Source organism: Eumetopias jubatus, unplaced genomic scaffold (genome assembly GCF_037043125.1).
Source record: "Eumetopias jubatus isolate StellerSeaLion01/CBP00866 unplaced genomic scaffold, mEumJub1_p1.0 scaffold_1, whole genome shotgun sequence".
Lineage (NCBI taxonomy): Eukaryota > Metazoa > Chordata > Mammalia > Carnivora > Otariidae > Eumetopias > Eumetopias jubatus.
The window spans coordinates 114,270,981-114,287,717 of record NW_028274807.1 but is presented as its reverse complement, the minus strand read 5'-3'; positions in this window follow the sequence as shown (position 1 = coordinate 114,287,717).

Sequence of the window (16,737 nt, the reverse complement as noted above, 5' to 3'; positions counted from 1 at the left end):
ATTACTTTTGCCTGGATTTTGTGAGGTACCCCAGTGTCCTTCCAATCCACCTCTTCTCCCCTCCCATACTCCCCTCTCCTTCAGTCTTCTTTTCTCTAATTTTCTCAAAGTTATTTTCTGTTTCTTGCAACCAAAGTATCTTAACTTATACAGAAATAAAGTTACAAACAATAAATTCTGAGATCAATGCAGATGTTTGGAATTGGTTATTGGATGAAACAAAAAACACTGAAACATGTACAAAGAAAAGAAAGTAACAGTCAAAGGAAAGGAATCTTTAAAGAACCACCTGTAGAGGCTGGCTGGGACCTGGGGCTCCTGAAGAGGATGTTGGGAGAACTAGTGGCTTTTGCTATGGATACATTCAGAGGATGAGGAATGGTAGGCCCACTGAGTAGAATGGCTACATCTGACAGGCCTGGTAATGAAATTGGAGAAGGAAAAGCTCAGGCCATACATGCTTCAAAATACGGGATGAAACTCATGATCATTCTGTAAGTGTACAGAGCAGTCACTTACTGCTTGTGGTTATGCAGCTGAGCATCCTGAAAACTAATTCCAAAGATACATTTTGTGCATTTCTGAATTACATTATTAGTGGAATTCACAAACTCTCCAGGTCATTTTTGTGAAAGCGAGGACATTGACTAAGAGGGGTGAACTCAGTATGAAGTCGTAGTATTGGATATTGGTACCGAAATTCCTGGGTACAAAATCCTATCTCTGTCTACCACAAATAACTGAGATCCTGAATAAGTTACTTAAATTATATCTCTTGCTTTTCTAGAGGAATACTAGATATTATTACCAAAATTATTTAGTACATAAATATTATTTTGGAGATTGAATTAGATAATCCACATAAAACACTTAACACAAAGCCTGGTACATAGACAGTATTCAATACATTTTAATAATTAATTCAAGTGAAATTTTTAATAATTTTCAAGTAAGTGATAGAGAATTTATAATTAAACATTATAAATAAATCAGATGCCTACTCTAATAGAAACTCTTCATGTTTCAAGAAATTTAAAGTGTGTTTCTTGCAATCAGGGAGCTGCCAGTTACTCTGGAAAGGCTGAAATAAAATGTGAATATTTAAATGACAGTGTACGAGATAATGGAAGAAATAGAAGGTCAGTGTAGTGAGACAAAAAGTCACAAGGTTTAACAAGATTAGTGCCAGAAGAATGCTCTTGTTAAAAAAAATGTTATACTTTTCTTAAATACCTTCTTTTATCTATTTGGACTTTATTTGGCTTATTGTATGCAACTAGTTTAATTCATTTCTACATGTGTCTTATTTTTGTTCATGTTCCTATAGCAGGGATCAGTCAAACCTAAACAGTTGTTGCAGAACTTCACACTTTGGGTTTTGACATTTATTTTCAATTTCCTAAGCCAATAACTGAATCTTTAAAATCTGTAAGACAATACAGTAATCCAAGTGGAAAATACTTTGAAAGCTCTTTGTAGTTGGCAATAAGGCTTTATTAATGACAACTGTTCTCACATGATGGATGTACTTGCCATAATACCTATGGGCTTATACTGTTACTATTAGTATTTCCTTGAGCAATTCCCTAAGTAACCATGTATAATTTAATACACCTAGTCTCTCCAAACATGCTGTCTTGTGGATTTTTCAGTAGCGTATCTTAATGAGAAAAGTGTCCTTAAGTCAAATGTAAATTACTTTTTTGAAAATAATTCAACTACAGATATAGCACACTTAAAAAAATATGATCTTGCAATGCATTTGTTTAAAAAATTATTAATTGAATCATGTTTCCCATTGATTTACATTATTACACTAGGCATGTGTTCTTATAGGTAGAAATTTGACCCAAGATAAATAAATATCATAACTTAGAAATGTAGAGTATTTTAGGACACAAATTCAGAGGGAAAACATTTTGCTAAGATAATATATAAAATTTATTTGTAAAATGTTCTACACCACTATACTCTAATCATATAGTTCTTGTCAGAAGCAATTAAATAAGACTCTAAATGCTATAAATTCTGTATACTGTGAAGTATCTTTACAATCATCTTCTTCACAAGCAAGGTAGCAGGACTGTAGTTTGCCTTGCTTGCTCTACATATGATCACATGATCATCTGGTACATAATGGTCCTCAAAATCATTTCCATTTCTCTTTCTTCTAAATTATTTTCTTGTCAATTTTTCACATATTGAAGATCACATATATTGTGCCTAATTTTTCCACTGATACCGACCCTCCAACAATATCTTAGTTTTCTATTTATTCCTTAAATTTAGTTTGTATCATAGCTGGTGAATCCATCCTTCAAAAATGATTAGAGAGGGGGAGTTTGTCATTTGTCCTGGAGATTTCAAAAGCTAAGAAAACATCACTCTGGTCCTAAAATGGGAAAAGTGACAGGGAAATGTTGAACAGACATCTTTCTATTTTATTACTATGGTTTATTTCATGATTCTAATTCAATACCAAATTTAGATTCTCTTGGTACTACACCTACATGACAGAGATTGTTGAAATGTACACTTAGTTCTTATGTTTCCGTAAACCCACCCACAAAGCATGACTCCTTTCTGCTCTGTCTTCCCCATTCTGCCTCCATAACTTGAATTCTAGTGGACTTTTATCTCCCTGAACTATATGTCCCAACAATCTAATATGACTACAGAAAACACCAATCATTTCATAACACTGATGATCATCAAGCAAGTAGTCTTCTCATCCTACTGACCTTCCCAAATACTAATGAATTATATTCTTGAATACAACTTAATCATCTTCCTGCAAAAACATTAATATCTCTTCTTTGCTTATGGAGTGATATTTAGATTTTTAAGCCTACAATCTGATCCTACTTCTCAACCATGCCCCATTTCTCCCTGACATGCCAATCAAGTCAGAGCACTTACTCTTCCTTATCACAGCATCCAAGCATTCCTATCTGTTCCTTTGTGTCAGGCCTGGCCATGCTGCTTCCGTCTTCAGACACTGATGATCTCCAAGCCCTCAAGAGGAGCTTTTTCTTCCTTCTCTGAATACCAGAATATTTTATTTTTAATGCTTATGTGCACTGTTTGTCTTAAATTATTTGAGGCTTAGAATTTTCACTAGTGAAATGAAGAGATTAAATATAGGTAATCTCTAAAGCTTCCAAAGTTTCAAAATTCTATTGCAGGTGCTCAAAATGTCCTGACAAATGGAATATTTCTATTGATGAAAATATTACACTAAATGTTCTGTTTGAAAGATATTCATCAATTCTTTTTTTTCACTATTGCCTTAATACTTGAAAAGATCACTAGATAAAGATGTCTTTAGTCTTCTAAGACACCGTGATTTCTCATTTTTCTACTACCTAGGACAGTGCCCAGCTCTTGCTAAACACAGGAAACAAGGAGCAAAAGTTTAGTAACTTTTTTAAAAAATGTGAGTTCTCATTTGGGGAGTACTTTATCCTTAAGTCAATATTCTATTTAGGTTATAACAGTAAATATCTAGTAAACTACAAAATATTTGGAAAACACAGACTGGAAAATGTACCAGAAAATAGTTCCCACACCTTTGGGAAGCTGGTTTTCTTTAGATTTCATACAAAGGCTTCAGACTGTCCCAGAAGGGGTCATTCAGAGCTTAAAAACTTTTAAGCACAGTTGGTTTGAACTAAGGATTCTCCTTATGAATAACTTCTCAACTATAGTTCCAAAGCTCAGAGAAAGAGGCTGTTTATAGCCAATTTATGAGGAGTTTTAATTTTAATTAAATTCTGATATTTTGAAGACTTTTAATATATATACTTTGACATTACTTGATGGATTTCAGAAGAGAGATTTGAATCATTACAACAGGATCCATGGGCAAGAAAGATAAACAGATGAATTTCTGTCACATTTACAGCTATTCAGAAGACAGAAGATGAGCCTGTGCCTTTCATTCATGTATTCACTCAACAAATATCATTGAACACATACTGTGTGCCAAGCACTATTTGGGACAGGGTGCCACAGCAGCAAACAAGTAGGCAAAATCCCTGCTTCATGGAGTTTACATTCTAGTAGGAGGAGACAAATACAATTAGTAAATAAACTACATGCTAGGTCAGAAAGTGATATGTACTGTATGAAAGGGAAAGAGGGAGATCTGGGTAATAATGAAGGCATAATTTTATTTATTTTATTTTTAATTTTTATTTAAATTGAATTAGCCAACATATAGTAATCATTAGTTTCAGATGTATGTAGTGTTCAATAATTTATCATTTGTGTATAACACCCAGTGCTCATCACATCACATGCTCTCCTTAATGCCTATCATCCAATTACCCTATTCCCCCCACCCCCTCCACTCCTGTTTGTTTCCTATAGTTAAAGTCTCTCGTGGTTTTTCTTCCCCTCTGATGACTTCCCATTCAGTTATCCCTCCCTTCCCCTATGATCCTCTGCACTGTTTCTTATATTCCACATATGAGTGAAACCATACAATAATTGTCTTTCTCTGTTTAACTTATTTTGCTCAGCATAATACCCTCTAGTTCCATCCATGTCAATGTAAATCGTACATATTCATCCTTTCTGACAGCTGAGTAATATTCCATGGTACATATATATACCATATCGTCTTTATCCATTCATCTATTGTTGGACATCTTGGCTCTTTCCACAGTTTGGCTATTGTGGACATTGCTGCTATGAGCAATTGGGGTGCAGGTGCCCCTTTGGATCACTACATTTCTATCTTTGGGGTAAATACCTAGTAGTACAATTGGTGGGTTGTAGGGTAGCTCTATTTTTAATGTCTTGAGGAACCTCCATACTGTTTCCCAGAGTGGCTGTACCAGATTGCATTCTCACCAACAGTGTAAGAGGGTTCCCTTTTCTCTGCATCCTTGCCAACATTTGTTGTTTCCTGTCTTGTTAATTTTAGCCATTCTGACTGGCATAAGGTGGTATCTCATTGTGGTTTTGATTTGTATTTCCCTGATGGCAATTGATGAGGAGCATTTTTTCATGTGTCTGTTGGCCATTTGGATGTCTTCTTTGGAGAAATAACTGTTCATGTCTTCTGTCCATTTCTTGACTGGATTCTTTGTTTTATGGGTATTGAGTTTGTTAAGTTCTTTATACATCTTGGATACTAACCCTTTATCTGATATGTCATTTGCAAATATCTTCTCCCATTCCGTAGGTTGCCTTTTAGTTTTGTTCACTGTTTCCTTTGCTCTGCAGAAGCTTTTTATCTTGATGAAGTCCCAATAGTTTACCTTTGCTTTTGTTTCCCTTCCCTTTGGAGATGTGTCTAGCAAGAAGTTGCTATGGCCAAAGTCGAAGCAGTTGATGCCTGTGTTCTCCTCTAGGATTTTGATGGATTCCTGTCTCACATTTAGGTCTCTCATCCATTTTGAGTTTATCTTTGTATATAGTGTAAGAAAATGGTCCAGTTTCATTCTTCTACATGGGGCTGTCCAATTTTCCCAGCACCATTTGTTGAAGAGACTGTCTTTTTTCCATTGGATGTTCTTTCCTGCTTTGTTGAAGATTAGTTGACCGGAGAGTTGAGGATCTATGTCTGGGTTTCTATTCTGTTCCATGGATCTATGTGTCTGTTTTTGTGCCAGTACCACACTGTCTTGATCATTACAGCTTTGTAATATACCTTGAAGTCTGGCATTGTGATGCCACCAGTTTTTTCTTTTTCAACATTCCTCTGGCTATTGGGGTTTTTTTCTGGTTCCATATAAATTTTAGGATTATCTGTTTCAGCTCTGTGAAAAATGTCGATGGTATTTTGATAGGGATTGCATTCAATGTAGCATAGACATTTTAACAATATTTATTCTTCCAATCCATGAGCATGGAATGTTTTTCCATTTCTCTGTGTCTTCCTCAGTTTCTTTAATAAGTGTTCTGTAGCTTTTATAGTACAGCCCCTTTACCTCTTTGGTTAGGTTTATTCCTAGGTTTCTTATGTTTTCTTGGTGTGATTGTAAATGGGATCAATTCCTTAATTTCTCCTTCTTCTGTCTCATTGTTAGTGTATAGAAATGCAACTGATTTCTGTGTATTGATTTTTATATCTTGCCATGTTGCTGAATTGCTGCATGAGTTCTAGCAATTTTGGGATGGAGTCTTTTGGGTTTTCCACATAAAGTATCATGTCATCTGATGAAGAAATAATTTTAAATAAGATAATCAGAGAGGCTCTTACTGGTGCTGTGACTTGAGCAAAACAGCCTGACCCATAACATTTTCTGGGTATTGTTGAAAATGACAGGGTCCTCTAGAAAAGGGACTGCCTGTGTTAGATAGGTGTTTCCTCTTGGCTTGTTGAACTCTGCTCTGTGGGAGGTGCAATTCAGCACAAAGGAGAGTAGGAATGGCATCTCCAGAAGAGCAGACATTGGGCAGAGGAGTCCACTTTCCATGTTTAGGAGTAGTCCTAGGGCACAGACTTGAAGAAGGAGAGACAGGGACATAGCTGGGAAAAAGCATTCTAGGTGGAAGGAACTACAAAGAGTTCTGAGACAAACTTGAAGAATTAAAGCAGAGTAAGTTTGGGGTGGGGAGAGACGAGGTCCGAGTGAGCAGCAGAATTCTGCAAGGGCATTACAAGGACATGCTTTTAATCTGGCTGACTTGTAGGAGAGGTGTTGTTGTTAGAGAACTTTGAACAAAAGATTTTCACGATCAGTTTGATGTTTTAAAAGAATCATGGCAAATAGCAGAAGGTACAAAAGAAGAGCTAACAGACATCCTTAAATAAATAATTTACTTGGATTTTCATTCAAGGTATCTCTCTGGATACCAACTGTTATTTGTGTAAATAGATCTGTGATCTAGGAAGAAGGGCCAGGTAGATGCATTGCTTTAGAAAAGCTTCTCCAACTTGATCTCACTGTGCTTTTTTGTCCTTACCTAAGTTAACCTGTTGGACTAAATGGCCAAATATTATAACTTTGTGGAAAAGTTATTGAAAATGTACCCTAAGAACCTTCTGGAATTATTGTGATTTTTAAACTCATTTTCAACATTTTCCATTTAATTTTAGGTTTTAGGCAACTCTGATAATCATAAATTTCATTCTGCCAAAAGTTGAACAGTTCATTCTGACATTAATGAAATTATTGTGTTACTTAAAATAGAGCATATTCTGGTTGCCTATTGCAGATGGAGATATTTCTTTTTTTGCTTTCTCCGTGCACATAAATAAAGTTCATTAATAAACTCATAACATAAGCAGTTATTGGGAGAAAAACTGTGCATAATTCACTTAAAGTAAGAATGGTATACAGCATATATCACTTTTCTATTAAAAATAGATTAATTAGAGATATCTGAATACTTACAACTTCTGTATTCCTGTGATATTATTATGTTTATAAGCATTTTACAGCAGAATATATGAATTTGTGATCATCGAACAACTCATAAAAGAAAATCTACACAGACTTGAGCATTTGATCAATCCTACAAATTGTTCTTGCAAACATGAAAGTAATTTTTTAATGAGTAAATTGATAAAAAGATTAATGTAATGGCTTATTTAGTGCAGTTATATGTAACATCATCAGCACAGTCAGAAATGCAATCTAGATGCTGGGAGCATTCCCTACATCTTGGAATAAACTTTGGAAGAGTGTATCTTACATTTTCTCTTCTGAGTGCCCACTCCACGCCCTTTCAGTAGCTCTGTTTGGCTACCATTTTTAAGCATGTAACTGTTCAGTAACTCACACATGAATAGCAACTTCAGAAGAGAGCCCTATTCATTGAACAAGTTGGTGAATAAAATTTGGAGAAAATTAAGGCTCTCAAGTACTGATCAACATTTCCCTTGGCATCCTATTAGTCTCATGCTGTAACTGCTTGACAATAAGACTATGCAATTATCTTACAATTACAGCTTCAAGATTTTAACCTGAATGGGTTTGTTGGGTCCCACTTCCATTATTTTTGCCATATGTCATACTAATGAATGTTTTGTTGTAGTCTTTCTTAGCCAAGTCTTTCTCATGAGACCGTGAAGTCAAAACAGTAATATCTAATCTACTGTATAATGAGAAAGATATACTAATCGGTTGATAGTTTCTTTTCTTGCTTTCTTTTTTTCTCTTTCATGATTGACTGGTTATTAGACCTTTCTTGCTGAAGTTAATTAGACTGGATTTTTAAAAATAAAATAGAAGGAAAAGGAAGGGAAATCTAAAAAGGAGGAGGAAAAAGTGAGTTGAGAAAGAAATAGTAGGGAAGGCAAAAAACCATATGAGAAAACATAACTATGGTTAAAAACAACCTCTCAAGGCATGCTTACCATTTCATTTGTCAGGCTAATCAGGGTATTAAAATCTTTATATTTTGCCAAAGGAAACGTATTTGCAGTCAGTTCTAGAACAAAAGTGCAAATGGGAAAATCATCTCATATTTTCAGTCATTTGTCTCAGACCATTTCAGTCATCCTGTCTCAAACCATATTCTCCACTAGAATTCCAAAATTCCGAATTAGAGTTTATATTTTGAACTACAAAATGGGTTTATGTATTAGAGTTTCTTAGTTTTGTATCTACCAGTGTAATTTCATCATGAAAATCTTATCTGTGTATCTATCTCCATACCCCCTACTTCATTCATTCATTCATTCATTCATTCACCTACTCAGGCACTTAACCTGCCAGAAGTGTTGCGTATTTCATTCTATATTCATATATAAATTTGGTTTGATTTAACATAAAATTCTAGAAGTTTTATTTCTGGCTAAGTATTTTCAGCATTGAGGAACATTTACTGAGATGGGAGAGAGTTTATTCAGAATAAATGATAAATGACAGAACAGATAATAAAAACCATTTTGTTTGTTTTTAGACAGAAACAGAAATAGGAAAAAATAATTCATCAGCCTACAGGGAGGTCTCTTTGACTACTCTGATTTCCTCAAACCAACTAAATCATGTGTTTAAGACTTGAAATGTTACAGAGACATTTCCTACCACATATCAAGACATACTGTAACATAAAAAATTTTAAACAGATTGGTGGAAGCAGAATCTAGTATATGTATAAGCTATACAACAATAAAGAAAATATCACAATTTAATGGGAGAAGAATTGACTCTTCTAAATGTACTGTTGGGAAAACCCACCACATGCTGAGAATACAAAAGTCAGCTTAGGTCCTCGTCTTTGACTCCACATAAAAAAGTCCAATTGGAGAATGAGTTTGAGGGGGGAGAATATAAAAAGGAAAATCAATAAATAACACAGGGGCTTGCAGAAAAGCAAGATGTGAATATCAATATTAGGATCAAAATAGTATTTCCAAAAACAGGAGAAAATAACAAAGGAAAAGATAAAGTACATAAAATTTAAAATAGCATGCAGATTAAAAGGCATGATGACAAATATATTCACAATATGCATGACAGAATGTTGAATAACCTTATTTTATAACAAGCTCTTATAAATGAATAAGAAGCATATATAGGCATCTCAATAAAGGAAAAATGGGGGGTAAAGAGAAACATGATACTAACAAATGTAAAATGCAGTAGTAAATAAATTCACACGTGTATTTAATTACATTGTTCAAAGATAGTTGGGATTATGGTAGCGAGGCCAAAGGTGTGCACCTATAGCTTTTCTGAAGAGTCTGATGCCTCGTGCCAGGAAAATGAAAGATAATTGTACTTTTGATCTTAAAACTTCACTATTACAGCTATTAATGTATCCTAAGAAAATCATTAAAGATGCTTAAAACGATTTATATTCAAGCATGATCAAAACAGGTTTCCTCGGGGCTCTTGGGTGGCTCAGTCAGTTAAGAGTCCGACTCTTCTTCTCAGCTCACGTCATGATCTCAGGGTTGTGAGATGGAGCCCTGGGCTCAGGCCCAGTGTGGAGCCTGCTTAATATTCTCTCCCTCTCCCTCTGCCCCTCACCCAAACTCATGTGCATACATGGTTTTCTCTCTCTCAAAAAACAAAACAAAACAAAAAAACAAAACAAAAACCAGCTTTCCTTTAATAATATGAGAGTGAAAACAATCCATATTTCTAAGTATATGGCTATAATAACAATGAATCCTGTGTCACTATAGCTGGAAAGGCTGCCATAAATATCATAGTTTCTGTAAATATTCCATGATATGGGTAAATGTTAATTGCTATAATTTGAGGGAAAAGAATAGAATCCACTCAAATAGAGTATTTTTTTTTTTTAGTTCTTCATAAATAAGTAGGTAGATAGAAGAAAGGGCTGGAATAAAATAAATAAAAATGCGAGCAGTCACTATTTCTTGATGATGGCATTATAGTTGCTTCCTATTTTTAAATTTTTAATTTAAGTTTAAATTTTTACTTTTGCTTTTTAATTTATACTTTTCTAAACTGATTTATAATTAATGTGTATTACAGTTATAATTTTAAAAGATAAATATTTTAAATGAAAATGTGTCACCCTCCTTCTGTCCTTTTCTGCCTCCACATCCCGGAAGGACTCTGTAAAATCTACTAACACTGAATGGGCAGAATTGGAAATGAGTGCATTTGACCCTGAGAGAGCTTGCTTCTGTCCTCAGACCACACTTTCCTCCTACTTCTTCTTCCTTACTCACCTTTACAACCTGTGAATATATCTGGCTCCTGAACAAGATCCAAGACCCTTGAAGAGCATGAAACTCTCTGCTTCCACTCTTCCCTAGCTGTCCCCCATGTCACCCTGTCACAGTCTGCAGTCATTACAGCAGCCAGAGAGGTCCTTTTAAAATTTAAATCAGATTAAAACCCTCTGTTCAAACCTTCTGATGGTGTCTTTTCACTCAGAGTAAAAGCTAAAATTCTTACAATGTTACCATGATCTGATAGACCATTACTATTTCCCAACTTCTAATACTTTCCCCGTCCCCCGCCCCGCAACTCCAACTTCTCTGTCTCTCTGCAGATCTTGAAACTGTCCCCGCAAGCCCACACCACAGAACCTTAACATCGGCTCTTCCTTTTGCAAGGAGCACTTGCTGAATCCACCCCATTTAAAATTACAACGCCCCCCACCCTGGGATACTGGCCTATAATTTTCCTTTTTATGTGGTATTTTTGTCTGGATTTGATATCAGAGTAGTGATGACTTTGTAGAATGAGTTTGGAAGCATCCCTTCCTCTTCAAATTTTTGGAATAATTTGAAAAGAATAGGTATTAGTTCTTCAACTGTTTGGTAGAATTCGCTTGTGTCATCATCTGGTCCTGGACTTTTGTTCACTGAGTGTTTTTTGATTACTGATTCAAATTCACTGCTACTAGTCAGGCTATTCAGATTTTCTATTTCATCATGATTAAGTCTTGGAAGATTGTGTACTTCCAGGAATTTATCCATTTCTTCTAAGTTGTCCAATTTGTTAGCATATAATTGTTTATAGTAGCCTCTTATGATCCTTTGTGTATCTGTGGTATTCTTTGTAATATTTCCTCTTTTCTTTCTGATTTTGCTAATTTGGTGTCCTCTTTTTTTTTCTTGATGAGTCTGGCTAAAGCTTTATTAGTTTTGTTTATCTTTTCAAAGAATCAGCTCTTAGTTTCTCGGTCAAGTTACTATCTGTCACCACACATAGTTTTTACAATATCATTGACTGTGTTCTTTATACTGTACATTACATCCTCCTGTCTTTTATTTTATAACTGAAAGTTTGTATCTCTTAGTGCTCTTCACCTATTTCTTCCATCCCCTTCCTCCCTCTGGCAACTATCGGTTTGTTCTCTGTATTTATGAGTCTATTTCTGTTTTGTTTTGTTTTGTTTGTTCACTTTGTTTTGCTTTTTAGACTCCATTTGTAAGTGAAATCCTATGGTATTTGCCTTTTTCTGTCTAACTTATTTCACTCAGCATGAGGCACTCAATGTCCATTCATGTCTTAAATGGCAAGATTTCATTCTTTTTTTAGGGCTGAATAATATTTCTGTGCGTGTGTGTGCGTGCGCGTGTGTACTCCACATTTTCTTTACCTGTTCATCTATTGATGAACACTTGGGTTGCTTCCATGTCTTGGCTATTGTAAATAATGCTGCAATGAACATAGGTATGCATATGTCTTTTCTGGTTAGTGTTTTCATTTTTTTCAAATAAATATCCAAAAGTAGTATTGTTAGATAATATGGTCGTTCTACTTTTAATTTTTTTTAAGAATTTACTTATTTATTTGACGGAGAGAGAGTGTCCTCCGCACAAGAAGGCGGAGCGGCAGGCAAAGGGAGAGGGAGAAGCAGACTCCCCACTGAGCAGGGAGCCCGATGCGGGACTCGATCCCCAGGATCAGGACCTGAACCCAAGGTAGATGCTTAACTGACTGAGCCACCCAGGCGCCCCTATTTTTAATTTTTTAAGGAGTCTCTGTGCTGTTCTCTGTAGTGGCTGCACCAATTTTTACTTCAGTTTAAACAAATTATAATCCCTCAGTTCTCCTAGTCCCTTTTATTCTGCTTTATTTTTCTCAGTAGCACCCACTGCTTAATAAACTTTAGAGTTTACTTATATGTTGTGTTTTTGTCTGACTTTTCCCATTGGAACACAAGTTCAATGAAGCCTAGAATTTTTGTTTCTTCTTTCTATTATTGTCTCCGAGTGCCTAGAATAGTGCTTGGCTTGTGGTAAGGGCACAAGACAAATTTGTTGACTAAATGAAAGTTTATAGTTCTAACTCCTAGCACAGAGTCTGGCACACAGAGACAGTAGGTATTGAGTAAATGTTTTTAATCAAAAATTTAAAGTCACTTCATATAAATGGTTACCTTTTATCAATTTACAACTTGCTTCTACCTCCTGCTGTCCCAAAATCTGTAACTAACATGAGAGCTAAATCTCTGCATTTAACTTGTGATACCAAACCTTATTTAAATATAGTAAGCCCTGTTTGTTTCCTCAGTTGAGATGTAAAATTTAGAATGAAAGAAAGAGGCACTTTTTTTAACTATCTAAACTAAAAATCCCCTGCCCCCTCCCTTTTTTTTGGTAGAACACTAGAAGAGATCTCTTATCTCAACAAGTGTCTCTCTCAAATGTTTTTGTGGTTGTTTTTCATTTATAAGAGGAACATATACAATACCCATATTTCCTTAATAATTTATTTCCAGGGAAGTTTCCCTCCCCCACCTAAGATACTGTTATTAAATTAGAAAAGTCGGATGACAAATGAAAGTACCAAAGTTAAAACTGATTATCTAAATTAGGACAGGCAGTCTTTATGCAGTAGGAAAAGACTAAGCCAGTCAAGGCTCTTAAATCTTTCTGCAAATCAGAGTAAATATCTCATATACTACCATAACTCATATACCTACAAGGCTCAGATTTGCTTTAGTTTCAACAAGACAGTAAAACATAACAGGGACAGACTAAAGAAGTGCAATCAGGAATTATCTAATGTTAGATGCTTGAGCACTGTCTTGGCCCCCATCCTAATTCTATAAAAGGCAACGAGTTGCACTTTAGATGCTCGGGGCTCTGAAAGCTGGTGGAATCTTCCTAACACAGGAATACATACTGTTGGCCATCAAATTTCAGGGAGCCTCCATAAAGTGCTTCATGCAGCACACTAAAGGGAAAGCAACTTTGAAAGGAGTCTGAATTAACCACCTTCCAAATCTTAAATCTGGGTTCGCCCCTGTAGGTTGGTTTAATCTCAACAGCACTGTTTTCATTTTATTCCAAAGAAGGCTGGATTTAATTTAAAGTTCACAGAAGCAGGGGTGCCTGGGTGGCTCAGTCATTAAGCGTCTGCCTGTGGCTCAACTCATGATCCCAGGGTCCTGGGATCTAGCCCCACATCGGGCTCCCTGCTCAGCCGGAAGCCTGCTTCTCCCTCTCCTACTCTCCCTGTTTGTGTTCCTCTCTCGCTGTCTCTCTCTCTGTTGAATAGATAAATAAAATCTTTAAAAAAAATAGTTCACAGAAGCAGAAAACAGGTTCCCTTTATACTTCATCTAGTAGAGATATACCAATCCCAAACACTACAGGCCAACTAATCAGGATAAGGGGCTTGTCTAATATACAGAAATTCAAATTCCCCAAGAGTTGGCAAAGGACAAGTATAATGATATGCCCTAATATGACCTATTCACATCATAGGTCCACTTATTTTTGTGACTCTCTTCTGTAGAATGCTGCTTTAACATGATTGCCCCATACAGGGTTAAGAAATTCTGGGAAGACTCTCCCTCTGTCCCTCCCCCTGCTTATGTGTGCTCTCTTTCTCTCTTTCTCTCTTTCAAATAAATAAATAATCTTTGACAAAAATTTTAATTAAAAAAAGAATATAATTATAAGGATACCAACCTTATTTACCTGAGATGATTCTTCTGAGACCTTTAGCTTATTGCTGTTCACAGAAAGGAACAGTCCAGTTTCAAAATAACTACAACTTGAGTTTTATCCTGGCTAAAATTCACTGAAAAAATATGTTGCCTGGTCATGCAATAGATTATTTTGTGAAAATAATCTGTATGCTGAGTTGTGCTTTCACTGTCAAATAATAGACAAAACCAATAGATCGTTTATATTATGCTTTGGTATAATTGTGTAATTAATTTAAAGTTGCACAATACTATTCTTGCATAAAAACAGTGGACAAGTCCAGAAAAAAACCTGTAAGAATAAGATATTTAAAATAGACTCATGGGGGAACTTCTAAGATTAGCTTGATAGAGTTTGTTCACATCAGTAAATTTCTCCTACCTATTGCGTGTTCTCAGAAATACCATATTAGCTTGCTATTTAAATCTAAAAGTAGACTCATCAAAATTAACACTAAAATTTTTTTTCTTAACATAAAATGTCTTTAAACTACTACATCTGTGTATTTGCCAGAGGCAAATGATGTGACCTTCAATTCACTGAACTGTAAAAATAAATAAATAAATAAATAAATAAAGAAAGAAAGAAAGAAAGAAAGAAAAGCCATGATCCCCAAGACAATAGAAAGCTGAACATCTGGAGAAAATCTAGTACCCAAAGATGGATTATACAATGTGGTAACAGGTGGTGCAAAGAACTATTAAGCTGATTTTAATAAAAAAGTCAAGTATCTCCAATTCCATTTCTTCCAATAAAATCTTTTAAGCAGGTTCAAGGCAGAATTAGTTTCCTTAGTGTTAAGTATGAAAGAATTTCCTCTTTTTTTTTTTTTTAGAATCTTTGAGGTGACATTGGTCTCATTAAAATATCACTGTATACTGTGTTTTTGTTTTTGTCATTCAAGAGAAATGTAAATAATACCTTATCAAAGTAGCTAAGTATCTGAAACAACTGTCTACATGCTGACAGATGAAATGGATGAAAAGAAACCAGTCTAGAAATGTAAGATTTATCTTTCCTTTTAAAGGGGTTAATATTTTGTTTTAAACTAAATCCAAATAATGAAGATATCTTAGGAAAACAGCCTTTAGAAATCAAAGGAAAATCCTGGTTTTCAGAGTAAGTATCCATTGTATCTCAGACTGCAATTTCTCAAGCTTTACTTTTCTCACCTCCCACGTAAAAATAAGAGACAGTTTGGTCTCTCCAAATTAAAAAAATTATATGGCATAATTCTAAAACGTAGGGTAATCTTCTTAAAAACTAAATGCTCAGCTTTCTCATCTTTGGACCCAAGATAGACAAGCAATACAAGATTAAAAAAGGAAGTGAACATCTGAATCAAGCTGGACTGACAAGTCAATAAATGGAGGTCAAGTTTTAATTACCTAAAACAATGAAAACTCTGAGGTTAATAGACCGTGAAATAATGTCTGGGTATTTAAATGCTGTGACTACTTATATTCTTTAAGATTTTAGTACTTATAAGCTGTTATCTATAAAATGATTTTTGTATATTTATATTTGTGTTTATATTTATGCATATATATGTACATATGCATACTAACTTTTAAAACAATATAGGATGACTATAAATGAACATATTGTTACTTTCAATAAATGTAAATAGTCTTAACCTCCCCATTAAATGAAAAACATTTTTCAGATTGGCTAAACAAGCAAAATCCCGCTCTCTGATGTGTATAAGAAACACAGCTGATGTTTTTCATTAAATTTTTAATCCATGCCATGCCAGGCATAGACTGTGGGCAGCACCAATAGAAATCTGCCAACCCTGATCTATTTTGCAGCTTTCCACACTGATGTGGAAACCTTTGGTGACTCATGAAGTCTGAATTTTTTCATTTACAAAAAAAAGTTCATATATCAATATTTTTTCTGAGATTTATGTGTCAACTACTTCTGTGAGAATTTGAAGCCAAAGACACATCATATAAACTAATTTAATTTCCTATCTGAAATAGAACACTTCTCAAATTATTTTTAAAGGATTGTGTGTCTTCTTTCTTCCAGAAGTCCGTTAAACCCAGTAGTCTAAATTATACATTACATAGTTTTAGATGATTTGACTTGCATCCATTACATGACAGTAAAATTATCAATGTAGAGTTTCATTTTCTTACCTCTATGTGTGTTTCCTAATATGTGTTACAATTCGGGCTTCAAGAAATACTGCTTGTCACATTGCTAAATTTTCTCCATATTTATTTCTGAAAGACGACACACCTGCTTCACCATATAGCAATTTCTATCAATACATTTCCTCATGAATCCAAAAGGGAATTTTACACTTATATTTGTAAATGTAAAATTTGGAAACAATGTAGCCCTCTGGTCCTAAGATATTTTAAAAAGACAGATTCACAGTAATTTAAGAGTAGTTC